Raw genomic sequence first — 19783 nt, forward strand, 5'->3', positions numbered from 1 at the left:
GTGTGTGGATTTATTCTGGACTGGACTAGAAGTATTGGAGCCAAAAAGACATTAGGGCTGATACAATCTAGCCCCCTCTCTGTCCTGAGCTAACAGAAGAGGAAACTGAGGTTCACAGTGGTCCAATCACAAAGGCTCCGCCGAGAGTTATGGGTAGATCCTAGAATAAGAGGAAAGCCGAGCGGTTGAGGGCAAGGGTCCCCGGGTTTGGATTCAGAAAGCCTGTATATTTATTTGGGTTCTACTACAAATCACTTAACCTCTTTATGTCCATTTCTCCGGCTCGAGGAGGAGCTTAAAACCCCCTTCACCTCATCATGGCTTCTGCAGCTGACAGAATTATAAAACTGCCAAATGAGTGTGCTGGACCAAGGCTGCACGGTATTAGTGTTGTTGGTGTTACTATTATTATTTAACGAAGCTAATCCGCCAGTGAAGGAAATGAGCACACATCACGAAATTAATTATAGATTTTTTTTTAAATGACTGTTTATATTGAAAGGAAGGCCTCGTAGTTGCCGCACAATTTGAGGATAAGTCGTGTTTGGGAAAAATATTAATATTCAGAGCTGTGTTGATTAGCTTCACTCTTGTTGCTAGGCAACAGGGTCCTTTGTAGCCTCTGCAGTGTGGGGATTTTTCTAGGGGTGGAGGTGGGGAAAGGGATGGGGGGATTAGAGGGAGGAGAAGTGTATTACAGTAAGTGATTCCGCTGGTTCAGCCAATTCCAAAGTTGCCTTAAAAAAAAAAATCTCCTTTAACAACCTATGTGATTATAGTTGTTGGATAAGGAAAACCAGAACGTGACCCCGAGCTCACCACTCACCCATGACTTGAGTTTCAGGTTTGGCAAGACTTGTGTTTACGAGATCAGAGCTGAACCACACGCGGCCCCGGGGTTTACCACCGCTGACGTTCACCATGGCCCAGCAAGGGCAGCCTGCCAGCGCGCAGATTAGGGGGTTGTGAAAGGCTGCCATGAATCAGATGATCCAATCTCCTTTAATAGCGGCTGTGGCCTTCCAGTTGAATTCTAACACTCGAATGGGGCCGACTCAGAGCAAGCCAAAGAGCATGTTTTCGCAAGCAAAATGGAGGCGCTCGAGGATCTGGAATTCACTGGAAACCCAGGACAGGTTATGTGCGAGTGACGGTCTAGAGCGTCTCCTGTGTGCTGGGCGCGTTGCAGGGTTTGCTGGTGGTCGGTCTGGCCCTGACACTGGGAAAGAGGCAGTACTGGCCCCATCTGGGGGACTGAGATTTGGAGGGGTTGAGTAACTTGGCCCTGGTCACACCAGCTAACACAGGGCAGAGCAAAGGAATTAAACTCGTCTTTCTGTACGTGAGTTCAGGGCGCTCACTTAACCAGGCCATCTGCCCTTACCTGGCTGGGAGGGGCTGGGAAGGGCTGAAGAGAAAATCTTGGGGCTTTGCATAAAGTCGTCTTGTGGCCTCTGTTGGGTTGAGACTCACTCAGTGAGTTTCCGGTATCATCATAGATCACTTAATATACAGTCCTGTTCCAGCCCCTGCTGCTGCCTAGGCCACCTCCGAACTTAGCAGCATAAAACAAGACCCATTTCATTATGCTCGTGGGTCTGTCAGTCAAGAATTATTCAAGCAGGGCTCAGCTGGGCGATTCTTTCGCTCTGTGATGCATATACTGAGACCACCTTGTGGCCCGGTGTGCTGGGTCTGGAGGGTCTTCCATGCCTTTGCTCACATGTCTGGTGCTGGGACATCATCCCAGCACAGCAGTCTTGGGGGTGGTTGGACATCTTGCATGGTAACTGCCCTCCCCCCAACAGCAACTGTTCCAAGAGACCCAGGGAAAGGCCACATGAACCTTTCTGACCTAGCCCAGAAGTCACGCAGTGTCACATGTACCATAGTCTGTTAGTTAAAAGAGTCACAGCCCACTCTGACCCCAAATCTCGATGGGAGAGCTATCAGAGAATTTGGGGACTCTGTTAAAGACAGCTATAAGGGGTGCCTGGGTGGCTTGGTTGATTAAGCATCTGCCTTCGGCTCAGGTCATGATCCCAGGGTCCTGGATGGAGTCCTGCATGGGGCTCCCTGCTCAGTGGGGAGTCTGCTTCACCCTCTTCCCCTCCCCCAACTTGTGCTTTCTTGCATTCTCTCTGAAATAAATAAAATCTTAAAAAAAGAAGAACCCAGCTCTAAGTACCGAGTTCTTCGTTTCAATGAGAAATGGATAGTCAAAAAACTTTGGATCCTCTGAAAATGGAGGAAATGCATAAGCGATATTCAGTCCTGCAAATCGGACTTATTTTGATGGATTTAGGATGAGGCTGGTTGAATAAAAGGTATGCTTAATAAGGGCTTTTGTTTGTTTGTTTTGAATTTCATGTTCAGGGGTAGTCGCCAGCTGAGAAGTCTGTCTTGCTGACCAGCTAAGTCTCATTTATAATTAATAGTGATTCCGTTTGCATACAGTGTGCTTATGACTTTTAAAAGACTTCATTCCACTATGATCATATTTACAATATTAGTTTGGTTAGGGAAGCCTTTTCTCCTTATAGAAATCAAGTGAGATAATAATGTCGTTGAAAGACTCTTTGGATATTTTAATGAGCTCTGCAATCTTATGCTAGCCTACCTCTCCTTTCTTGATGTTCTATGTCAGGCATTATGCTGGAATCATTTAGAATATTGAGATGCATAAAGACCATCTCTGGCAAAGACTGTCCCCCAGTATACTGCCTCTTCCTCCAACAGAAATCAAACTCTGATTTTATGCTAGGGGCTACGTTTCCCAGACTCCTTTGCAGGAAGTTACGGCCATGGAATTTAAAAAATCAGGCTATTGGGATAGAAGTGGAAGTATCACATGGATGCTTCCAGGAACCTTTGTTAACAGAGAGCTGATATTTAACCATTTCTCTTTTTTTTTTTCATCTCTTGCTGCCTGGAATGTAGATGTAATGACTGGAGCTATAGCCTCCATTATGGACCACGAGTATGGGCTTTCACTTTAGGAATGGTGGAATGGTAAACCGGAAGGAGCCTGGGTCACTAAGGTTCTCTCAGGGCAGTAGCCGTTCCCATGATGAACTGCCTATCTCTGGACTTTTACAAATGAGAAAAAAACCTCTGTTGCATTTAAGCTGCTGCAATTTTGAGTCTCTGTTGCTTTTAGCCAAGTTTAATCCTAATCAGTGTAGTCTCTCTCTAAGGAGGCCACAGTCTAGTGAGGCAACAAAGAAGTACATAATTATGATCGAATGAATAAATGAAATAAATGGCCTAATCACAGTGATCACAATTATGAGAAATAATCTGAGAGATGCAGTTTTGATGTTGAAATACTGGAATAGTGTGGCAATATTTTTCAATGTAGGACTAATCGAGAAAATAGAGGACAAATGGTATCTATATAGCTAATACCAGAGCCAAAAGGAAAATGCCAGATGAGTCCTGAGAAAGGAGCAAGGATTTTTGTTGTTGTTGTTGTTAGACTTATTTATTTATTTGAGAGAGGGAGCCCAAGCAGGAGGAGGGACAGAGGTAGAAGACTCTCCACTGAGCAGGGAGCCCAGTGTGGGGCTTGATTCTGGGATCATGATCTAAACCGAAGGCAGATGCTTAACTGATTGAGCCATCCAGGCACCCCACGGAGCAAGGATTTCTGTTGAGGGCATCTTACTCAGATTCATGGAAGAAGAGGTAGAAATTTTAACTTGGTCTGGAATTTGGGGCCTGCGTTTTAAACAGAGAGATGAGCAAGAACAAAGTCCAGGTGGTATGGAGATGTATATAGAGTCTGTAGAAGGGTCCACGTGGCTGGGTGGGAGATCACACTGGACAGTCCTATTTGGTGGGGAGGAGCAGGCTGTTTGCCCAGCTCCCTCGGCCTTCCTGAGGTGGAAGGGTGGGACTTCTGGCACGTGATGCCCATCGAGGGTCTTCATAGACCACCCCCTCCTTTGAGGGTCTCCTACGAATATTTCTTTGGCCTCATGTAACTTGTATCACTTTGAGTTAATTTTTGTACCTGGTGTGAGATAGGAGTCCAGCTTCGTTCTTTTGCATATATATATATATCCAATGTCTTGTCCCACTTTCTGCCCAGTGTGTGGATCAGACATCGAGGCCCGCAATTCGTGGGACAAGCAAGCACCACATATGTCCAGCAAACAAAATGAGGAGCCTGAGCAGAGGCCAGGCCACACTTGTGGTGCTGTTGTTCACTTATTCTGATGTGGGCAGTTTAGTTTTAAGTACTGATAGTGTCACCCAGCACCTTCTGATCATGAGACTTGTGCCACAGGAAGGAGTTCCTGGAAGCCCAAACCTCTCTTTAAGTGCCTCTCTGCAGAAATCTTTTCTTTGGACTTGGTGAGGTTTAGCAGGTGTGTGGATTAGCAGTGAGGATTAGCACAGCCCTGCTGAGAAGGTGGCCCATTGCCCAGAGCCTTGGTCCACAAAGGCTGTGTTAATAATCTGATGTGGGATGAGGGCAGGGGACATCATAATGAGATTCTTAATAAAATCCCTTTTCAAAGACTGCGGTTTAAAAAAAAAATTTAAACAATGACAGTAAATAAAATGTTCCAGTGCCTTAGGACACGAGAGGAGTTTTTGGTGTGCCAGACCTGTGGAATACTGGCTTTTCAAACCCCCTCCTTCCAGGGAAATCTAAAGGGCAAATGGTCAGGATGAGGAGTGAGTAAAGACAAGCATACTGTGCCTTAAAATGTTGGCGTAGAATACTCAGGATTTAAGTCTTTGATCCATTTTTAATTAACTTTTGAGTAGGTCTGAAGTAGGGATTCAGCTGCATTTCTTGTGTGTATGGCTATCCAGCTGTCCCAGCGCGATTTGTTGAAGGGCCTACTCTTTTCCTCTTAAGTTGCCTTGGCACCTTTGTCAAAAATCAATTGACCATAGATGCATGGGTTTATTTCTGGACTCCCAAATCTATTCCATTGATCTACATGTCTGTCCTTATGCTGGTACTACACTGTTTTAATTACTGTAGCTTTGCAGTAAATTTTTTTAAATTAATTAATTAATTAATTAATTTGACAGAGAGAAATCACAAGTAGATGGAGAGGCAGACAGAGAGAGACAGAGGGAAGCAGGCTCCCCGCTGAGCAGAGAGCCCGATGCGGGACTCGATCCCAGCACCCTGAGATCATGACCTGAGCCAAAGGCAGTGGCTTAAACCACTGAGCCACCCAGGCGCCCCGCTTTGCAGTAAATTTTGAAATTGTGAAGTGGGAGTCCCCCAACTTTATTCTTTCTTTTTCAAGATCATTAGGGCTGTTTGGGGTCCCTTGCAATTCCATACCTATTTTGGGATCTGCTTTTTCAGTTTTGAAAAAAAAAATGACACTGGGGTGTTGATAAAGATTGTATTGAGTCTGTAGATTGCTTTAGAGAGTATTGCCATTTTTAACAGTACTAAGTCCTCTGATCCATGAATATGGGATACCTTTCCATTTGTCTAGGCCTTCTTTCATTTCTTTCAATAATGTTTTGTAGTTACTAGTAGACAAGTTTTGCACCTCTTTGGTTAAACTTATTTTTTAAAAAAAGATTTTATTTATTTACTTTGACAGAGAGAGAGAGAGATCTTAAGTAGGCAGAAAGGCAGGCAGAGAGAGAGGGGAAAGCAGGCTCCCCGCTGAGCAGAGAGCCTGATGTGGGGCCCGATCCCAGGACCCTGAGATCACGACCCAAGCTGAAGGCAGAGGCTCAACCCACTGAGCAACCCAGGCACTCCTAAACTTATTTTTAAGTATTTGATTCTTTTCCATACTATTGTAAATATAATTGTTTTCTTAATTTCACTTTTGGATTGTTCATTGTTTGTATACAGAAATACAACTGATTTTTGTGTGTTGCTCTTATATCCTGCAACTTTCCTGAATTTATATCGGCTGAAGGACTTGCAAATTACATAAAAACCCATTCGAACTGGCTTGAACCCTAAGAGAGATTGATTGGTTCACATAATTTAAAAGTCCGGTGGGATCCGGGCATGATTCTATCAAGGTTCTAGCTCTGTTTCTCTGTACTTCTCTCAGTTTTGCCCTTCTCTAAGAATTGGTTCTGTGTTCCTGTTGACCTCCCTTATGGTTTGCAGGAGGGTAGCTGACAAGAAGCTAGGTTTGCGTGCTACCTCAGTCACATCCAAGGAAAGACAAAAAAGCGTTTCCTTCCCTCAAAAGTCTTGAGTGTCTCTTTGATACTGTCATCCCTGTCTAGTGACTAGAGAGATGTATCACTGTGATTGGCTTAAGCCGTTGAGATAGGGTTGGTTTCAAACCCACCCAGACTACAGTTGCTGTACAGAAGGAGATGGTTCTTAGAGGAAGATCTCAGGGTTGTTAGGAAGGGGAGTGACAGTGTCAACCAAACCTATGAAATTTGTACAGTACTGAGCTGCAATGACTGTTTGCTGCATCAGTGAATGAATGAAAGGAGTCACTAGTCCTTTCACAGATACCCAATTCCCTAGGGCTGTCATAGCCTCGGTTTTAGTGATGGCCAACCCTGCAACCTCTAGAAATCCCCTACTGAGATCCTAGACTCTTCTATGGGGAGGAGAGAATTCTTTCTTCGGGTTCCATAGCCTCCCTGATTCCTGAGCTGCAAGACCCTGGTAAAACAGACCTGAAGAACTGTGAACATTGGGGAATCCACATATTCCGAATAAGCAGGGTGGACCTTGGGAGTTTGTGGTGTGGCTCTGAAGTCCTCATTTACAAATTGTTTCTCAGGCCTAATGCCTGACCCTCCACCTTAGGAATTCACTCCTCTGGTTAGTTTGAAAGGCTTTTACACCTTTAAGACCAACATCCCCCACCACCGCCGTCAACTGGTGGCAATCAAGCATCTTTGTATGATCAAACCCTACCAATACTGATATATTCTGAGGAGTATTTTCCATGATAAAGAATCATCTACACCAGAGAGTCAGAGTCAAGGATGGGGGTCCCGGGAGCATCAGGTCCTGAATTATGAAAACTTACTTCTCTTCATAGATATAGTGTTTGAGCTTAGTTCCTTCAATTCAAGATTCTACCCCTTCTCTGACTAATATCAAACTCCACTGTACTGAAGGTATTTTCCAAAAATAGCTACACAATAGCCCCTGTCCCACGTGCTTCTCCAGGTCCTTCCCACTTTTGCTTCCACAGGTGGAGTCTATGACCCTTACCATTGAGCCTGGGTGGGCCTTTGTTACTGCCTTGACCAACACAGTGTGGCAGAAGTGATACTGTATGACTTCCGAGGTACTCCGAGGTATACCTCTATGTAAGGTACTCTTGCCCTGCTCTCTTGGGACATTTGCTCTGGGAACCTGGCTACCATGCTGTGAGGAAGTTCAGGCAACTTATGGAGGGGACCCAAGGCTCCCAGACCACAGCCCCAGCTGAGCTTCTAGCCAACACCCAGTGCCAGCTTACCAGTCATGTGACAGAGTCCTCTTGCAAGTCAGTCCTTGTGGTAGGTGGCATCAAAGATGGTACCCAATGATAGATTCTTGCTCTTGTATAATCTCTTCCCCCTTAGAGTAGACCACACTGAGTACCCAGCTCCTAGAGTACAGCAGAAGTCATGGGATGACTCTTCCAAGATTAGGTTAGAAAAAGATGGTGGCTTCTGTCTTGGGCACTCCCTCACACTCTCTCTCTCTTGCATTTCTTTCCCTGGAGGTAGCTAGCCACCATGTTGTGAGGCCCTGAGCTGAAGGAGGCACCCCGCTAAACGGCATGCAGATTTCTGATCCACAGAAACCATACAAGATTCCAAGCATTTGTTATCTTAAACCACTAAATGTTGGGGTAATTTGTTAGGCAACAAGAGGTAACTAATACAATCTTCTTTTCCCCCCAGATCAGGTTGGACTAGCCGACGCTGCATAGAAGAGCCCTTGCCTGAATTACAGAATTGTGAGTAAAAGAAACAATTGCTGGGGTTTTCGCCCACTAGGTTTTGGGGTCTTTGCTAGGCAGCTGTGGTTAACTTTTTCTCACTGAGAACCATCTGACAGGTGTTGGAAAAACAAAGCAAAAAATAAACCAGGCCGAAAGACTCATCTCCTGTAGTCTAGTGTTTTAGTCCCCTTGGACTGCCACGTCATGGCCCACAGACTGGGTGGCTCAGAGAACAGAAAGTTCTCTCCTTGTTCTCGAAGCTAGAAGTCCAAGATCAAGGTGCTGGCCAAGTGGATTTCTTCTGAAGCCTCTCTCCTTGGCTTGTAGATGGTTGCCATCCCACTGGGTCTTCATGTGGTCTCCCCCCTACACCTGTGTCCAAATCTTCTCCTCTTAAAAGGACACCAGTCCTTTTGGATTGGGGCCCACACTAATAGGCTTATTTTAACTTAACCACCCCCTTTAAAGACCCTAGCTCCAAATACAGTCATATTCTAAGGTCCTGGGGGTTAAGGCTTTGACATAGGAATTTTTGGGAGGAAACAGTTTAGCCCATAAGACCTAGGCCACCTAACTCCTTGGCATGGCCTAATTCCTAACTCCTCAATGAACTGATTTTTCTTTCTTTTCTTTTCTTTTCTTTTTTTTTAAGATATAAAAAATTTATTCATGAGAGACTGAGAGAGAGAGGCAGAGGGAGAAGCAGGCTCCCTATGGAGCAGGGAACCCAACATGCGGGGCTTGATCCCAGAATCCCGGGATCATGACTTTAGCTGATGGCAGATATTTAACCGACTGAGCCACCCAGGTGCCCCAAACTGATTTTTCAAGAGATAAAATATGTCCTTCTTTCTTCTGGCTGGGGCATTTTATAATGGGACAATTTTCATCATCTTCCCAAAGCTTTTTAAAAAGCTCTTTGAAACTCACTTCTGCCCTTTAAAAAAAGCAATACCTTCCTCCTAGTAATTCCTTCCCCTCCCTCCCTACAGGTGTCTGGGCTTCCCCACAGCAGATCCAGAGGCCCACGGTGTTGGCAGGATCTATGACAGAGACTCAGGGAGACCCAGACCCACTGTGCACCCAGACCCATGGCCACAGAACCAAGAGCAGACACAGGCAGGACTTCAGCAGCCCCTGGGCCCGGGGTCCAGACCTCCTCCAACTCTGGGCCCAACACAGGGCCCATGGTCCTAGTTTTGTGGCAGCTTCAGCCAGGCGGGAGGAGCTAATTCACAGGTCTCCTTAAATACTTCCCAAGGATTCATGACTACGGAAGAGCTGATGGCCTGAGGCAAAGCAGAAAGCTGGTACCCTCAGCTCAGCGTTAATTCCCTCGTTATCATTATCAGGCCAGACACTTCTTCCAGGTGGTTTTCTGTTTTCCTACAAAATGGAGGGTGAGCAAGAGGGGAGGTTTTCAGCTTTGGGGCCAGATTCTTCTGCGGCAGAGCTCTCCTGCTGGGGGTGAGGGGCAGGCGGGTAAAGCCGGGAGGCTGCAAGCGGACAGAGCCTTTTCCTGAGCAGAAGGGCTTCTCCCAGGTGCTCCTAGTGTGTTGGAGAGGATCTCCACCCCAACCCCCACCACCCTTCTGCCCTTTTTCAACACATGTGTAGACCATGGGTCTGGCACTGTGCTAGGTCCTTATTTTCCTTATGTGATTTGGATTTATCCTGCTTCCAGAAGCCCTGCAAAGACCTTCCCTTCTACCCACAAGCCCTGGCCCTGGATGACTTGAAGTCTTCTCCAGGTAAATAGGCTTTGTTGGCGGTTATAGCACTGTGTGTGTGTGGGGGGGGGGGGCGTGCAGCAAGTGGGGCATAGGAAGGAGGGGCTCCTGGTGGCTTCTTCCAGGTCCAGCTGCCCCTGAAAGTGGGTGTGGGGCCAGTGTTGGAGGCACAGAGAGGCAGCCTTCCTCCATAGGATTCTTGGCCTGCCTTCCAGGCTAGTTTGCTCGCCTGTTCTCAGTGAACACACCCTGCCAAGGAAAACAACAACCAAGGGCCCAGGAGAAAAGCCACTGTGTACAGAGCACAAGCCCCTAAATAGCTCTTCAGCTCCTGTCTAAACCTCAGAAATGTGACTTTGGGGTAGGACAAGGGCTGCTGTGGAACAGAGTTGGGACAAATACATAACAGAGCAGGGATCCTGTAATTCTACTTAATCGTAGGTTTATTTAAAAAGTGGCCTTCACGGGAGACTCTTAAAGTGCCCTGTGGTGGCGAGGCCTCATTTTACCGAGGGGGGCCCCCTGAATCACCGCCTTGGGTTGGGGGTTGGTGTGCAGGGGCCCAGGGGCTAGAAGGCCGGGTCTGAGGAGGGCTGGGATGCGGACAGGCCTCAGGTCTCCGGTCTCGGGCCTCAGCCCCGACCTTGGCCAAGGCTGGAAGATCCTGATTAACGTGAAAACGGAAGACAATTCGGGCGTCCTCGTCCTCGGGCAGCCCAGCTCCTGTGCAGCTAAGGGAGGAAGGTAATCATTCTGTCACTGTCTTTCGGGCCCAATTAGATGATTCAGCATATTCCCGGCCTTTCTCTGCGCAGAGGTGATTTATCGTGAGCTCTGCGGGGCCTGCCGAGGGTGAGTGATGGGGAGAGGGGCCCGTCCTCCGGGTGTGTGCGCACACTTCACACATCACGTACACAGCGCCAGATGGGGTTGTGTGTGAGACACGAAAACATTGGCGGGGCCTCTCCCAGCCACCCCTCTTGCTGTTTCTCCTGGAGAAACGCTTGTCTGGGGTGAAAATCTGTCCTTGCTCTGGGTGGGGGTCGGGGTGGGGGTCTCTTCACGGGAAGCCCAAGATGGGGGCAGGAGTTTAGAGGTTAGCCCCCTGGGCGGCTGGGGTTGAAGAGCTTCGGGAAAACAAATGAGAAGGTGGTTCCTTCGAGGGAGGCGGGAGGGGTTGAGCTGCTGAGCCGCTGAGCCGCTGGGCCACTGCCATGGGAGCAGAGGCCTTGGGCCAAGGGGCCTGGTGCTGGGCTGTGGGGTGGCGGCTGCGGCGGGAATGTGTGTGGAGGCCATGCCTGGGCTGCTGCCTTCTCCTGCATGTTCTGATGGGCCACTCTGTGTCATTGTTGTCCATCCTGGGAACTGGAGGGATCTCATATCTACTGCACCAGCTCAGCAAAGGAAGCTGTGTTGGTGTCTTCTGGGGTAGGGAAGCCCCAACCTGAGCTTCCTGAAGGAGTCAAAGGTGGGCCATGGCGGACCAGGGGCTGCCAGTGTGCATTCTTTCCATCCATCCATCCATCTTCCCCAGAGAGTCTCCGGCTTCTGTCATGAGCTCTTAACATCAGTCATGGAACACTGCCTATGCCCGGCCACTCCCTAAGTCACTCACTGGAAGTCTGAGGGTCCTGGCCTGACATCGCATTCATACTGGTGATGTCATTTTTCCTCACTTGTGAAATACATATTACATGCTAGCAGTTATTCTGGATGCCTCATGTACCTCATTTCTTCCCAAGACAATCCTTTGGCAAGGCTATTAGCATCCTGTGATGGTTAACTGAATGCACCAACTTGTCTGGGCACAGGGTGCCCAGACATTCAGTTAGTGGTGATTCTGGGTGTGTCTAGGAGGGTGTTTCCAGATGAGTTTAACATTTGAATTGGTAGACTGAGTCAGCAAATTGCCATCCCCAGTGTGGGTGAGCCGTATCCAATCAGTTGAAGGTGTGAATAGCACCAAAAGGCTGAGTTAGAGGAAACTTGACCTGCCTGCTTGTCGAGCTGGGATATTGGTTTCCTGCCTTTAGAGTAGAACTTATAGCATCGATTCTCCTGGTTCTTGGGCCTTCAGACTAAGACTACAACTACAGCACTCACTCTCCTGGGTCTCTAGCATACTGACTGTGGACCTTGGAACTTCTCAGCCTCCTTAGTCATGTGAGCCAATCCCTTATAGTAAATATCTCTCTCTTTGTCTCTCTCTCTCTCTCTCTCGTTCTCTCTCTCTCTATATATATATATTCACTTTTGCATGAGAATTCTCATAGTTCTTTTGGAAGGTTGCTCTAGATAATTGCTCTCACATATGGCATATATATATGTGTGTGTGTGTATATACATACACACACACGGACTAATAGGATATATATGTACTAATACCAATATACACTCACCAGTATGTATATACACACACCAATAGGACATATATATTATATAGGGTATGTTCTATTTCTCTGGAGAACTCTAATGCATATCCCCATTTCACAGATCAGGAAACTGAGGCATGGAGACGCCATTTCATTGTAGAGGGTCTTACTCAGGAAGCTGGGATTTGCGCCAAGGCACTGTGACTCCCATGCCCTCTTGCCTATACCACAAGTGCTCCTGACCTCTGACTGCTTAGCTTCTGCACATTCAAATATGGCCTCAGCAGATTCAGTGCAGAAGAATGAGGCGAGAACCGTGGCTTGTGGCTCATGCCACTCGCTCGTGCTTCCTGTGCAAGCCAGCCAGGCCCCATCATGAGAGGATGAATGAGAATTCCCAAGGGCTGGCAGGTGGCATCCAGCGTTCTCAAACCCGGGTGGCATGAGGAGACAGGTGATCCAGTGGATGTGGGAAGAGTGGGAGGCTAGCGAACCAGCTTCTAGGTCTCTCTGGCTGGGGGCATGCCATGTGGCCATCCCCTGGCACCTCGGTTTTGTCAGCTGTTGAGAGGCAGGTGTAGGCTCGATTAGCTCTGTGGCCCCGGGATCCTATGATTCTGCAGGGCTGTGGCTTTCCAGATGGCTTGGGGAATAGCCCCAAGTAACCACAGCCCTTTGTGGGCCCATGCCCAGCCCGAGGGCTTCATGCTGAATGTATCCAACCACAGAGGAAGGAACTTGGAGGGTGACCATTCAGGTTTGCAGCCAAACTCTGCCCTTTCCTGAGACTTTGGGCAAGTTCCTCAATCTCTCCCGGCCTCTTTCTGTAAAATGGGGCTAACAATGCCAGCTCCCAGGATTGCTGAGACCATGAACACAGGCATGGTGCTAATCTAAGAGGCCGCAGGGTCTGCGGCGTTTCCTTACCTTCCTGACTCAGTGCATGTCACCGTGGCTCATTGTCCCAGCCCGAGGACTCAAAGTGTCACCCGTATCTCTCCCCTTCCCTTTCAGGATCCTGAGAAAGCCTCAAGGACACTGTGGGATGCAGCTTACTCTCTTAAAGGGTCAGGCTTGCTTTCTGTCTCCATTTTTCTTCCCTTTTCTTGTTTCCTGGCTCTTTTCCCTGATTCCTTTCTTTTTCTCAACAAGCAGTTGCTAAGGAACTCTGTATATGTGCATTTGTGCTGTTTCTTTCAAGGTTGTATTTCCACCAGCTCTCGAATGTGAGGCAAACGGCCTTCCTTCTCTTCAACCTGGCATCACGTGACCCTTAAAGAGGCGGATGGAGGCTGCCTGTATGGGGCCGTGTGTGCATATGTGTGTGTAGTGCAGAAATCCACCTATGTGTGTGTGTGTGTGTGTGTACACGTGCAGACACCCACATGTGTACACTTGAGCATACACAAGAACGCCCAGGTACACACCAGAATGTGCTTCTCTAGCAGATGCACAAATGAGTCTCGTAAGGCCCTCTTCTTACTCTGCCCCCAAAATGCCAAATTGCCAATGAAATTCAAGTCATGTCTCATGGGTTTGAAAGGGAGTGTGTGTCTGGGTAGAAGGAAAGAATCCATGCCAGATCGTGGTGCTCTTTTCATCTCAAAGCCCCACATTTTGAGATGTGCCTTTGCCCAGAGGGGAGGGAAAATGAACTAAATGAGGTAGGGAAGAGACGTACCAGGTTCATGGATTAGAAGACTCCACAAAGAAAGGATGCCAGTTTCCTCCCAAATCCATCTATATATCTAACACAATTCCAATTAAAACTGTAGCAGGATTCCTCGTAGGTATAGAAAAGCTGATTCTAAAATGTGTGTGGAAAAGCAAAGGAACTAGAATAGCCAGAACAGTTTTGAAAAAGAAGAAGAAAATTGGAAGAATTCCACTACTTGATTTTAAGACCAACCACAACGTGACAGTGGTGGAGGGATAAACATATAGATCAGTGGAATAGAGAGCCCAAACACAGACCCATCAATATATGGCAAATGGATTTTTGAAGAAGGTACAGGGCAGTTCAAAGGAGGAAGGATAGTGTTTTCAACAAACGGCATTGGAATAATTGGACATCTGTAACAAAAAAATAAATCTCAACCTAAACCTCACACCTTATCCAAAAAACTTAACCCAAGATGGATCATAGGTCTGAACGTACAACATAAAACAGGAATTCTTTCTAGGATTAGGTGGAGTTCTTCGACATGAAACCAAAAGGGTAATCTATGAAAGAACAATTGATGAACTGAATCTGACCCAAATTGAAAACTTTTGTTCTGTGAGAAACATGCTTAAGAGGATGAAGCAGCAGCAAGCTACAGACTGGAGAAAATATTCGCCAATCATGTATCCAACTAAAGACTTGTCTGCAAAATATGTCAAGAATTCTTAAAACTCTGCAGTGGGAAAACTAACAGCCTGATTAAAGTCAAAACACTCCAACACTTCACCGGAGAAGATAACAGATGGCAAATAAACAGAAAACGATGTTCAGCATCAATAGCCATGAGGGAAATGCTGAGATCTGTATTACACACCTATCAGAATGGCTAAAATGAAAAACGCCGACCATATCAAGTGCAGGCAGGATGTGGAACAACGTAGCACACGTTGCCAGTGGGAACGTCCAATACTGCAGCCTCCCTGAGAAACGGTTTGGCAGTTTCTTATAAAGTTAAACAATGATCTCCACATGACCCGGCAATCCCACACCCGTTATTTATCCAAAGGAAATGCGAATGTATGTTCCCGCAAAAATCTGCCAAGAAACTTGCTAACGGTTCTGTATGATTACCCCAAAGTGGAAACAACGCAAACATCCTCCAGTGAGTGACTAGTTAGACGAATGGTGCTATACCCATCCAATGGAAGACTATTCTGCCATGAAAAGAAATATTAACTATTGAAATACTCAATGTGGAGGGATCTCGAGAGCATTAACGTTGAGTGACAGAAGCCATTGTGAAGAGCTTACGTACTGCATGGTTCCAGCTATATGAGGTTCTGGAATAGATGACACTACAGTGGTGGGGAATGGATCGGTGGTTCCCAAACATTAGGGGTGGGGAAAAGCTTGACTAGAAATGGGGAGTAAGATGCAGGAATTCAGGATGATGGAGATGTTCTGTGTCCTGATTGTGGTAATAGTTAACAAGAGTCTTTGCATGTGTCAAGATTTATAGGACTGTATACACACACACACACATACACACACACACACACACAAAACACAGTTTGGGGGTTGTCCCTTAATGAATTAAACACCCAGTACCATTTATCTATTTGAAGGAGTTACAATTTCTTTCCTCTTTTCAGAAGGGAGACTGGACACATGGACTGGTATTAGACAGATCTGTTCATCACCAGTGAAGGCTGGAGGCTAAATATCTGGTACCGAACTTCCCTACCACCCCCCCCACCCCTCCCCTCGACCTGGATGCCACAATTCCTTTCTGCTACACTTTCCCTAACCCTTACTTTGCTATCACAACGTGCCTGTACCTGTAGGGATCCTACTTTTTCATCCTAAGCAGGTCATGTGGTCTCTGTTTGAACCAGTGTGCTTAGGGACACAACAGGACAGCAATGTTTAAAATTGAGACTGACTGCAGGACACTCTGGGCCGAGGGTGGTCTTGTGCAGACAGTGTCTCTGGCTTGCCAGTGATCCCATGTACGTGCTGCATTTGTCCCATTCGAAACCCTCTTTCTTGTTACCCCCCCCCACAGCCCCCTGGTTCAGAAAAGGGGTCAGCCATGGTAGAAATGTGATTCCTGACAAACAGATAAGTAGATTAGGGCTGGCAGAAATTAGGCCCCTCGAAGCAATCAGACTGCAGATAAAACAGAAATTTAATGAAAATTGAAAATACAATCCATATTACGTAGCCATTAAAAATGATGTTTACCAGGAGTTTGCAATCACATGAAAAATGCTTGTATCACTACACTGAGCAAGAAAAGAGCAAATTACCAAATTGTGTGTACAGTTGATCACAATTATATTTTAAAAGATGTAAAGTAAAAAGACGGAAGCTAAATATACCGGGCGGCTGGCAGTGACCGACTTTCAGTGGGAGTAGGAGTTCCCCCCTCCACCACCACCGTGGCTCTGTACTTTAATCTATACATTCCAAATATTTTCTAGATTGACTACGTTCATCTAATTTAAATTAATCTTCAAACTGAGGAAATAGAACGTTGGGATTTTGTTTTAAAAATACAATGTGGAGCCCTGGCGCTCTGTGCGTAAGTGATCAAATATTTATTTAGTACCTCGCCTGTCCTGAATCCTTTGCACAATAACACCGTCACTGCCAGCCCTGCCCCCGCCCCTTCCCCTCCTGTAGCAGAGCCTCTCCAGCACACACAATGTCATCATCTGAGCACTGCATTTGGGACTAAGTGCCTCACTGAATGACTGAGGCAAGCTTAAGGATCTGGCACAGAACATCACTGACAAGGCAGCTTCCTTTGGACAATTTCGCCATGACAGACACTCTCCAATAAACCCATGTCTAGGCCTGAAAGGTCCCCAGTTAAAACCCCTGTGTCTCCCGTGAATCACAGGCTCCCAGCGACTCTGGCTCAGCCTCCCTCTCTTGCAGCCCAGCCCCCAGCGCTCATCAAACAGGTCCCCTTTTGTATCCGCTGGCCCACTCTCTCACTGCCAGCTTCCCCTGATTGACAGCACCCACCTGTCAATCACAGGCCCCACTCAACGGCCTTTGCAGGGTTACTGCAGGGCCCCTCGGCCTGCCTCCCAAGACATGGGCATTCTTCCCCTCGGGCTAAGACCTCTCCCAGCCCCCTGCCATGCCCCCGAGTGATCTGCAGGCCATTCACAATGCCTGGCCGCCCTCATTAGCCCAGCGGCCTTTGGGGCCCCTCCTCAGTGCAAGGCACCATTCACGCTGATCCCCGCCCTCCAAATTCAGTGTTAGGCCACCTGACCCCTGTCGGCAACAATTTCTGTGACACGACTCAGTGTGGGAAAGGCCAGTGACACTTTCTAGACAGATCAGGCCCCACATGGCCTTCTTTGACCCTGCCCCTCTCCTGCTGCCACTGCTGGCCCGGATGGTAGGTGGGGAGAGCTTCTGCGCCTGGAGGGCACACCCTCCTGGGCTCTCCAGAAAGGGCTCTATCGTCCCTTGTTAACCACAAACGTGGTGCAAGCCAAACCAGGAGAAGCAAACACGGGGCTGAATCTGCCAAAGTGGAGGAGAATTAAGGAATGGGGCTCAGAGCCCCTGCTGGGCGACAGGAAAGGTAGGTAGAGCACATCCCAGAGAGTCAGAGAGAGAGAAGGTGGGGGGAAGGAGGAGAGAGAGGGAAAAGACCAGCACTGTGCGTGGGCCAGAACTGGCAAGAGATATTACCAAGTTCCAGAAACCTCCGGTCTAACTGGGCAGGCACTTGCAATGCACTGTGATAAGTGCTGTGACAGGCGCAGGTATAACACGGCACGGATTCCAGAGAAGGGATTTGTCCCCCAGCCTCTGGGTGTGTGAATGTGAGTGTGCACGAACGTGTACAGTGTAGGACGTCAGGAGAGGCCTCCCCAGAGCAGCTGGTAACTGAACCAAGTCTTGGGCAACGGGCAGCAAGCAGCTGGCCAGGCAAAGGAATAGGGATGAGCATTCCAGGTAGAGGGAACAGAATGTGCAAAGCCACAGCCCAACGCCAGCGTTCTCCTGTTTTCTCACAGGGGGACCTCAGGGGACTTCACCTAGGAGCTTGGCGCAAGCTGCACTTTCACTTTCTGCCTCAGGTCATTGGTGATGGGCAGGCTATGTATTAGACACCTCTGATGTGGCTTGGGTTCTCACAGCATGGTGGCTGGGTTCTGAGAGGAAGTGTCTGTGGAGGTGGCATCCAGAGAGCGAGTCTCTCAAGAGGAAGGCTTAGCAGGGAAGCTTCATGGCCTTGGCTGGCCTAGCCTGGGACATCATTCCCTGTCACTTATATTGTATTCTACTGGTTACAAGTGAGTTACAGGCCATCTCATATTCAAGGGGCAAGGACATAGACGCTTTGGAAGATGTGTCAAAAGATTTGCGGGTGTGTTTGAAAGTGCCCTGGATGATGCTGATGAGCTGGTCCTGCCCTCTGTACCACACTGGAGACTTTCTGATGACAACATTAAGCATGAAACCTGAGGGTTCCTGATAGTACCACTGGTGAGTTTATTAGGGGGAAAGCCCAGCTCTAAGAGTCGCGCGTTATTTGAATGACAGCTTGAACCAGGACAGCCATCAGCATCAAGTTCATTCCAGAGGGAACTTAATGTGTACACCAGCTCGAATAAACGTCTGTTCCATCTGTTGGTGGGAACAGCAAATGTGGAGGGTAGTGCACACAGGAGAGGAAGGAAGGCTTTAGAAGGAGGGAATGGTGGGCGCTTGACTGGCTCAGTTGGTTGGGCGTCTGTCTGCCTTCTGCTCAGGTCATGATCTTGGGGTCCTGGGATGGAGCCCTGTGTCAGGCTCCCTGGGAGCTGCTTCTCCTTCCCCCAACTCATGCTCATGTGCACTCTCTCTCTCTCTCCCCCTCTCAAATAAATCTTAAAAAAAGAAAGCAGGAAAGGTGAGAGAGTTATTTCACTAATTAGCAAGATGCGAGAAGTGCCCTCCTTTCAAGGCCTCTCTCTCATAACGGAGCCCTAGGAGGAGTCAGAAATTGTTGGGGGCACCTACCTGGCTCAGTTGAAGAGTGTGTGACTCTTGATCTCAGGGTCGTGAGTTTGAGCCCCATGTTGGATGTAGAGATTACTAAAAAGAAAGGAAAGAAGGGAAGGAAAAGAAGGAAGGAAGGAAAGAAGGAAGGGAGGGAGGAAGGAAGAAAAGAAAGAAAGAAATTGCTTAGGACTGAAAGTTTGACCAGCTACATGGCTTTGGCTGGGTCACTTTGGCTTTCTGGCCTCTGTTCCCTCATCTGGAAGATGAGAGGGTCAGAGGAAGGTCTCTGAGGTTAGTCTGAGGTGACTCTTCAATTTTAATGAGAGGACTGGCATCCGGTAGGCCATGGGGGGTTGGGCCAGTACAGGGGGGCCATCCTTCAATTCAACAAGCTTTGCCAAGCCTGGGGGCCTGGGTGGGAAACCAGCCAAACTAGGCCTGTGCTGGCAAATGCCACATATCCAAGGACGTTCTCAGCCAGAGTGCACAGAGTTCCCAGGAATCAGGCACTACGGTTCGTGTTCCCCTTGTGAAGAATCACATCCCAGGGCACTGTTCAAGTTAATATCAAAAAGACAGAAAAAAGAGTTCTTCTGCCCCTTCTGGGCAATCTAGGGAGAGAAGATGGAGCAACTATTCTCAGCTGACCAAATTGCCATGTGACAGATGACTTTTTACATTGTGAGTGGGGTTCCTTGAAACCGCCCACATGGATCACCACACCTGGATCAGTTTGCTCACTCCTGAGCCATATGGGATTCTGCAAGGCCAAGGGGACCGCAGGACCAGGACACCCCGAGTGCCTCTTAGAGGCCCACGCAGCAGGTGGAAACCTATGCTACGAGGCTGGCCCCATTCCCCTAGCGTCAGGCTTCTTCCAGGTCAGGACACAGTGGAAAGGCTGATGTGATAACATAAAACAGAGAGGAGTAGGGGAGATTTGCTGCTGGAAGGTCCCTCTACAGAGACACAGAGCTCATTCTGTGGAAGAAGATATTTTCCAAAGATGGCGGTCATAAGAGTGCTCATTCACCCCATACACCCTTCTGCAATGCAGAGTGGGGTCCATGTCCGCACCCCCTTGAATCTGAT

At 47.9% G+C, this 19783-nt stretch overlaps 1 long non-coding RNA gene across 1 annotated transcript; it reads left to right on the forward strand.

Moving 5' to 3' along the window:
- The first annotated feature begins 7868 nt into the window (after positions 1 to 7868).
- On the forward strand, positions 7869 to 18285 carry LOC116582983. Its single transcript, XR_004282576.1, has 5 exons — positions 7869 to 7925; positions 9595 to 9661; positions 10421 to 10492; positions 15328 to 15402; positions 18029 to 18285. It is a non-coding gene; the product is annotated as an uncharacterized LOC116582983 (long non-coding RNA).
- The last annotated feature ends 1498 nt before the right edge of the window (positions 18286 to 19783 follow it).

Source organism: Mustela erminea, chromosome X (assembly GCF_009829155.1).
Source record: "Mustela erminea isolate mMusErm1 chromosome X, mMusErm1.Pri, whole genome shotgun sequence".
Taxonomy (NCBI): Eukaryota; Metazoa; Chordata; class Mammalia; order Carnivora; family Mustelidae; genus Mustela; species Mustela erminea.